The 8,224-nt window shown below is 39.6% G+C and overlaps 1 pseudogene; it reads right to left on the bottom strand.

The window, feature by feature from the left end:
* Positions 1–5,855: 5,855 nt before the first annotated feature.
* On the bottom strand, positions 5,856–6,359 carry LOC131685865 (thioredoxin-like protein 1; annotated as a pseudogene).
* Between the last annotated feature and the right edge of the window lie 1,865 nt (positions 6,360–8,224).

The following is an 8,224-nucleotide window of genomic DNA, read 5'->3' as shown; positions in this document are numbered from 1 at the left end:
GTTAGACTTATAATTAGTATTAACTATTTACAATAAAGAACAATATATATACACAATTTCACACTCATTATCAGCGTACTGATCATTCCGGCCTCCTTGAAACAGCGGCACTGTTTCAACTTCTCAACGCTCTTATTTTATCTCGTGATCCGTGAGCATCGCCTTGATGAACACGATGTTTCCGTAGCAGGACCTTTATCTATCGCAGAATCAAACTCAGCAGTTTGCATTTGATTCACAGCTCTCGAACATAGATCGAAGATCCGGCGTTTGCTATCTGTAAACAAGAGAAGACCCGGTAGAACGAACAGGGAACGGTAAATGGATTGGAATGATAATCACCTGATCGCCTTCCAGATGCGCATCGAGTTAGTTTCGGACTACTCTACCGGCCTTTGTAGTCTCTGCATCTCTCGGTGTTTCTACGATGATTGGATCCGAAGGCGTAGGTATTGATAGCAGAGCAATCTTCGCGACTGGTCTCACCACGTTGTCAGCTACTGCAGTCTTTATGGTGACGATGCGGACGACCCCGTCCTTGGCTGGATGAAGCTGAATGATCCTACCGAGCGGCCATTTCGGTGGTGGAAGGTTATCGTCCTTGATGACTACGATTCGCCCTACGTCTATTTGAACTGCAGGCTTGCAACCCTTTATTGCTCGAGATTGTAGCTGTGCAAGATATTCTGGATACCAGCGAGCCCATATACGGTGGAATAGCTTCTGGGTACGTTGCTAATGATACAGACGGTTATCTGAAGTTGTAGCCAGGCTCATTTATGGTATGGCTTGTAAGTTGGAGCCAACTAGGAAATGCCCTGGTGTTAAAGCTTCGAGGTCAATGGGAGCAGTTGGGATCGGGGTCAACGGTCTTGAGTTGAGACACATTTCGATTTGTGCCAGAAGGGTTAGCATATCTTCCTGGCTAATGCTAACGTGGCCGCCCAACAAACATTTCGTGGTGTTTGAAACGTTTTAACAGTTGCTTTATTCAGCTCTAGCTGAACATTGGAGGTATACGTGTAATCATATATCGTTTATTCCACCCTTAAACATCCGGGATTTGGAGAATTTATTCAGCTTGTCTGATTAAGATACATTAAAGAACAATTCTTCAGCATGTATACAGCCTGAAGAAAACCACAGTTCAGCTTCATCAATAAACCTTTTCGTTACCGCTATTCAGCTTAGAAAATTATCATAGAAAAATTATTAAAAAAAGAGGGGCATAACCGGGGAGATGTAGAATACATAAGGAACACGTTCTTCAAATATGTTGATACTCATTGGAATTTTCGGACAAAAGGTGATTTGGGCGAGGAATATTTCAAATTATTCTTTACAAAAATGATGGTGGTCCTGAAAAGGATCGTTTTTGTTGGCTTTGTTGGCCTTGGTGAGGGAGATGGCTAACGATGAAATGAATTGTTAGGATGAGGAAGTCGCATAGTACTGGCCAATGGCAGAACAGATAATAATTGATTCCTGAAAATCAATTTTTCTTTATTCATGTAAATTATACATACTTACAAATCTAATAGAAGATTCCTGGTCATATTTCTGAATCATTGGTGCGAACATTGTGTAATTTGGTTAAGTACAATGAAAGTTACAAACTTTCCAAACTCGACCTTCTGTTCCTTCCGAAATATTGAAATGGGGTGTCTATATTAAACCGTTAGTCGTGGTCACAATAAAAAAGATGGGTGGGTAATGTCTGTGACATAACCGGAGCGTCGTGATTTCAATTCGAGACGTTAATTTAAATCTAATAATATTCAACAGAATCACGTTCGAATGGGAAATTTTCAAATAATTCTCTATGGTAATAATGGTGGTTCTGAAAAGAACCTATGGTTTCGGCGTTGGTGTTGATGGTGATGCGCTGGATCGTTGGATATATTTGGCATGATAGTTACGTGCCTGGCGAACTGTTTTGTAGCCTCGAACAAAACGACAAGACTGGCTTCTTCGGGTACCATTACGGCTGAACTTTATAAGCTTAGCTCGACTTTGAAATCTTGCACAATCTTACGAATCAGACGCTGGTAGGGCCATTTTGTTTGCTACTAGCACGGAGCTGCACAAAAAAATCATTTAATGCAGTTAGTTCACGGAGGCTGCCAAAAAGCTCGAATAGAAGCATGCGACTTCAACATTTCTCTTAAACACATGCAATTGAAGCAACACTGATCACTAGAGGGATGGTGAGGGAACACGCACATTCGTTGTGGTTATACTGATAAAAGCAGCAGAAAGGAATGGAAAAGCAGTGCACGAAACGAGCGAGAGGATAATTTAAATTTTTGTTCCGTGTGCAAGCTACTTCTTTCCACACAACGTATTATGTTGCTTGTTGAAAATTTGTTACACATCTTAAAATGAAAGTTTCAGTTTAACTCTCACTAGAACACAATTGATTGGTCCTGAAAAGAACCGTTGCTTTTATTGTAATTTACGCCCACTCCCAGCGGACACTGTGAGCCAGTTTGATTTCTTTTGCGAGAAAGTTACATACTTGGCGCACTATTTTGTATCCTCAAACAAACCGACCAAGTAAGCATCACTGGCTTCATTACGGGTGAGTTTTGTAAGCGTAGCTCGACTTTGAAGTAATACACAACCTTACGAACCATCCGCTGGAATGTTAGCCAGCGGATTAGTTGCTCCGTTGCCCTTTAGTTGGGGCGAAATACTGGCATGGCGAAGTTCCTGATCGGTAATTGGTTGCGATGGGCCACCAGTAGCTGGGGCACTTTTTCGGACCGTCATCATTGCCAACTGCTTTTCTCCGGCGGACTGGCTGCTTGCTAGTGCTTGAACGAATACGAATGATGAGAAAAACCGACCGACCAATATTCATATATGAACACACGAGAAAGCACGACTATCGCTCTCTCGCTCGTTTTCGTGCCATTCCTGTGCCTTTCCTTTCAATCTAGTGGCCAGTGCTAGCAAACTTGCATGTTCAGTTTTTCAATAACAACATTCCAACAATATTTTCAAAGAATGTTGCAGATTTCAAAAGAAGGAAGGAAAAGATTTTCACAAATTTAAATTCTTTTGTCTTATTTGTTAGCGCTGATAAAGGCTATTTAATTTGCTACTAGCAAGGAGCTGCACAAACAAATCGATTTATGCAGTTAATCAACGGAGGCTTCCAAAAAGTAATAAAAGCATGCGACTGGTGGACTTTGCACGTTCTATATTTTATCAATACTAGAGAGAATCGATAAAATAATTCAAAGTGTAATAGCAACATGCAATTGTGGCAACACTGGCCATGGGGTGGTGGGGGAACACGCACATTCGTTTTAGTTATGATGGTATTAGCAGCAGAAAGGAATGGAAAAGCAGTGCACGAAAATGAACGAGAGAGGATAATTTAAATTCTCTTTCTTTCTTTCTTTCCACACATCGTATTTCTTATATAGCTTTATGAAAATTATTTGTTATACACCATAAAATGTAAATTTCAGTTTAACTCTTATTAGAACACAATTAATTGGTCCGGTAAAGAACCGTTTGTTGTTTTATTGCGGGAGCATAATTCAGACGCACTCCCCGCGGATACGGTGAGCCAGTTTAATGTATTTGGCCTGAAAGTTATGCGCTTGGCGCACTATTTTGCATCCTCGAAAAAACCGACCAAGTAGACATCGTTGGCTTCTCGGGGCATCATTACGACTGAGCTTTGTAAGCGTAGCTCGACTTTGCAGTCCTGTACAATCTCACGAACCAGACGCTGGAACGACAGCCCACAGATCAGTTGCTCTGCTGCCCTTTAGTTGGGGCGAAATTCTTGCAGGGCGACAGTTCCTGATCGGTAGTTGGTTGCGATGGGCCACCAGTAGCTGGGGCACTTTTGTCATTGTCAACTGCTTTCCTCCGGTGGACTGGCTGCTTGCTAGTATTTGAACGAATACGAATGATGAGAAAAACCGACCGACAGATATTTATATAATCGCGCTAATATGCACTACTATCGCTTTCTCGCTCGTTCTCGTGCCTAACCAAAGGAATATGCCGTCTTTCCCCCCACCAACTGCTCTCGTCAAGCAACCCAATACGAATAATAGGAACAAACATGTAGGGGACCTATATATATAAACTTTACAATTATTTTATTGTTCGGTTGGCCCACCATATTGACGGCTCTGTGCGGGATGGGCTGAAAATTTTCACTTTTCCGAGTCGTTTTCGAAAGATTTTTCAAAACACATTTTTTTGTTATTGGTGCATGTTATACATACTTCAAATTTTAATATAGCATAAAGGAACATATTGCCAACAAATTGGCCTAAAAATCAAATCATTCTGTTAAGTATGATAAAAGTTATTAACGTTCAAAATCTGACGCGGTGCCGCAGCCGATATTTTGAAACGGGACCCCTATATTGAAAGCTTAAATGTATTTTACATTAAAATACATTTATTTCAAGTTACACACGCTATCAATCTCTATGGAAGCCATATACTTTTATTAGTGTTACGTTACAATTAGAGAAAAATTGTATTAACTTGTTGGAAGTCATATCACGTACTTGGATCCGAACCAGCAACCTGTTGAATACTAAGCACTTGCTTTACTGTCTGCACCAATTTTGCATACATCGAATGCTTAAGATTTCACCGATGTACCGAAAAGTCTAGGCTGCTGAATAGAGTCTGTACAAAGACTACACTAGCCTTTTATAGATTTGAGTGAATCTAGTTGGCTTGGGTTCGAATCCCAACCTACACTGATAGAATATATTCGTAAATCGCCAGGAATTTGTTTCGTACAGACAATTTTCATAAAATATACGATTTTTTTCGTACATGTGATGAATCGTTCGTAGTTCTATTGAAACATTTTTATTTTTATTACGAATTTTTCGTGAATACCACGAAATGACTTCATTCGGCAAACGAATTGTTCGCTGCTATATACAATTGAATTAAAATATTGTTTTACGAATTAATAAATTTTCGTACAGACTGAAATACTATACTAACTTAAACCTATTTTCAATTTGAACATTTCTCTACTTAAGTTAAAGTCAAAATGATGAAAAACGCTATTGAAGAGCTGACAGCAAACATCTACCGGGTTATTCTGGCCGTACTGCGTGCGATGAGTAGAGCGCCGAAAGAAGTCCATTCTCCGCAGAGATCTACCAGGAACGTTGAAGTCCAGCTTAGCGAGAAGCAGAGGGCAGTCAATGTTGTCAGCGAGAAGATCGAACACAAAAAGTCGCTGCAGAAAAACTCTCCTGTTTCGTAGCGTAGGCAGGTTGATAAGAGCACAACGATGCTCATACGGTGGTAGTTCAAATCGATTTCGCCAGGGAAGCCGTCGAAGGGCATACCGGACGAAGCTCTTTTGCACCCGTTCTATGCGATTAATGTGTACGGTGTGAACCGTACACGAACCTCTTTGTAATATTTACGAGTACTATTCGCCAAACCGTCAACGTCAAAAATTCTTCAATAGAGGTAGAATACGTCAACAATTCATCACGATGGTCTCAGTCTGACTATTTAGTAGCCGTATCCGTGCCCGCCGGTTTCAGGAAGATTTCCTGAACCTCTTTCGTTTCTAGTTGATCCAGAATCCAGAGCTGTACGGATTCAGCTGAGCCATCGCGAACTGCTCCTTGGTTTTGTATGAATAAGATTGAGTTTTTCTCTGCCGGAGCAATAACAAAATAATATGCCATTTTTTCTTGCTCATTATTTTATTGAAGAATTTATAAAAGGAACAAGTTAACGCGCATCACTATCTTTAACCTTTCAAATATACGATCAAACATATTCGTCACCGCACCTATCCACCGCCTTCTAACCATCCTTCTCCCAGCGGCTCAAACAACCTAGTGGCTTTCACCCTTCTTCCCAGCCACCCGCTGGAAGTCATCCATCTTAGTCGTTGCAATCGGTGACCCGATAAAGGCCAAATGATCGATAATGGTCGTCTCGCCACCAGAATGGTTATCCTTCACGAACAGCTGCATATTCTGCACGTTCTGAAATTTAACGAAGTGCAACGGAATCGGCGATCCCGACACAAGATCCTTCTGCCCCAGTACCAGATCCTGCACCGAAACTTGCGATTCGGCCATATCGAAATCGATGGTGCTTGGTTGATTGATAAAGATTCTCACCTTTTTCGGTCCGTGAGAGGGCGGTGCTTTGAACTTGATGGCACTGATTTTGACCAGCTGATTGAAGGTAATCGTCACAATCGGACACCAGATGACCACCGCTGGAACTGAACGCATTCACCATCGGGTGGTCGTTCGATTCGTTCAAACATTCGCACTGGTTCTTCTGGATGAAGGTGTTCAAGTCCAACATTCCATGACCGTAATCTTCTCCAGATTCATTGGTAACCGGAAGCCGCCATCTTGGTTTTCAAAATGAAATCAAGTGTCCATCCGTCCGGAACCGGTGCCGGAATGGCCATAGCTTGAAGGAACTGTAGAACCGTATGATTGGAAGAACTTCGCATTTCGTATAAAGCTATGAACCCTAATCGCTGAAATGATAGAAGAATATATACATTTTCTTAAGTTCTCCCGGAACAGTTCTCATTTGGCCAAGATTGGTCCAATTCATGTCTATTGTGAATGATCAATGGGAAATTGTCATATGTAGCACATTTAAAAACACAATTACTTAAATTTATGGGATGTTTCTTCAAAACTCGTCCGTCACCCCACTGGGATGCCGGATATACCCCACGGGAATTCGGATTAATTCCGGAACCGGTCTAATGATTTGAACGCTACTTGGTACATAGAAACTGGACTAAATTCCAAATCTTTTAACGCCGGTTCCATCCAATTCGGTCAAAAATTGACGAAATGGGAGCAACATTAAAACAAAATTTTCAGAAAAATTTTAACATGGTACTGTAAAGGTTAAAAGGTAAATTTACGTAAACAAGGGGGCGTATGATTTGGCAAGCTTTTACATTGAAAAACTGTAAATCGTTAGTTTCACATGCTGAAAACTCAGTAGATATAAAACAACAAAATAAATTTGCTGTTGTTATTGCTTCTAAACCATAATATATGAAAACATCTCAATTGGACTATACCGAAACACTTAGAAAATATACTGTTTTCTCGCTTGAAAGATTTACGAGTACAGTTGTCGCCAATGTAATAATCATATATTATTCCAGGGACTTTATAGTCCACAGATAGGCACTTACTTCGAAATAGGAATGGGCGATGTAGGAAAGAATTTTTCAAAATCGATGTTGTTAACTTAAAAAAATTGGACTGGTAAAATCGATTTTTGTTTCAAAATTGTCATTGAATCGAGATTTTTTTTTAATTTTTTTGTTTCTTACAATCGATCTTTTTGTTTCGAAAAATCGAGAATTTTTCGAGATATCAGTATAAAACATGACTTATTACTCGACTGTGCGGGAATGCGTTCAAGTGTGGGTTCAAGTGTGTATGTATATTAGGGCATCGCAAAAAAAATTTTTTTTGGATTCTCAAAGGCCCCCCCTCTCATATTGTGACATATGTCGAAGTAAGCTCAGATGCCAAATTTCACATCATTTGGACAATTTTAGACCCCCGCCCACTTCGCTTGAAATTTTTTGAAATTGGTGCTATGGGAAAAAATGTAGGAAAAATACATTAAATGCTATAACTATTGAAGTAGCAATTAGAAAATTACAATTTGTACCTCTCTTGAAAGGAAATAATCATAGTACTTGTATGGGGATATTTTTGTTTCTAGAGAAATACGGGAAAGTGGGGTACTGGGTCATTTTCGCCCCAAAATCCCATATTTTTAATGATTTTTCTGCTCCGTGATGCCAATCATACATATTTTGTAGTTTTTCTAATGTGAAAAAATCTCAGGAACCGAACGGAACCCTTTTGACCTTAGTCCGAATACGAGAAGTTGGGGTTATAGGGCTTTTTGTCGTTCATATTAAATTTTATCATTTTCTCATGCATATATCTCTATTATTCTTCAATCAATTTTCATAAAATGTAACTTGTTGAACGTGTAAAATTCTGAGGAATAAAATAAAAATAAAAAAGTTAGAGGTAAAATTCAGAAACATCAAACTTTTTGATATTTACTCTACAAATCTCTTTTTTTCATTATTTGTCCTAATACCTCAGCTTTCCCTATTTTTCCAGGAATGAAACTTTTCTCATGTGATTCCTAAGCATATTTTACACTAAAAGTAGTAGATTAAAAAAGAATT

Source organism: Topomyia yanbarensis, chromosome 2, assembly GCF_030247195.1.
Source record: "Topomyia yanbarensis strain Yona2022 chromosome 2, ASM3024719v1, whole genome shotgun sequence".
Classification (NCBI taxonomy): domain Eukaryota; kingdom Metazoa; phylum Arthropoda; class Insecta; order Diptera; family Culicidae; genus Topomyia; species Topomyia yanbarensis.
This window is presented reverse-complemented; position numbering and strand designations above follow the sequence as displayed.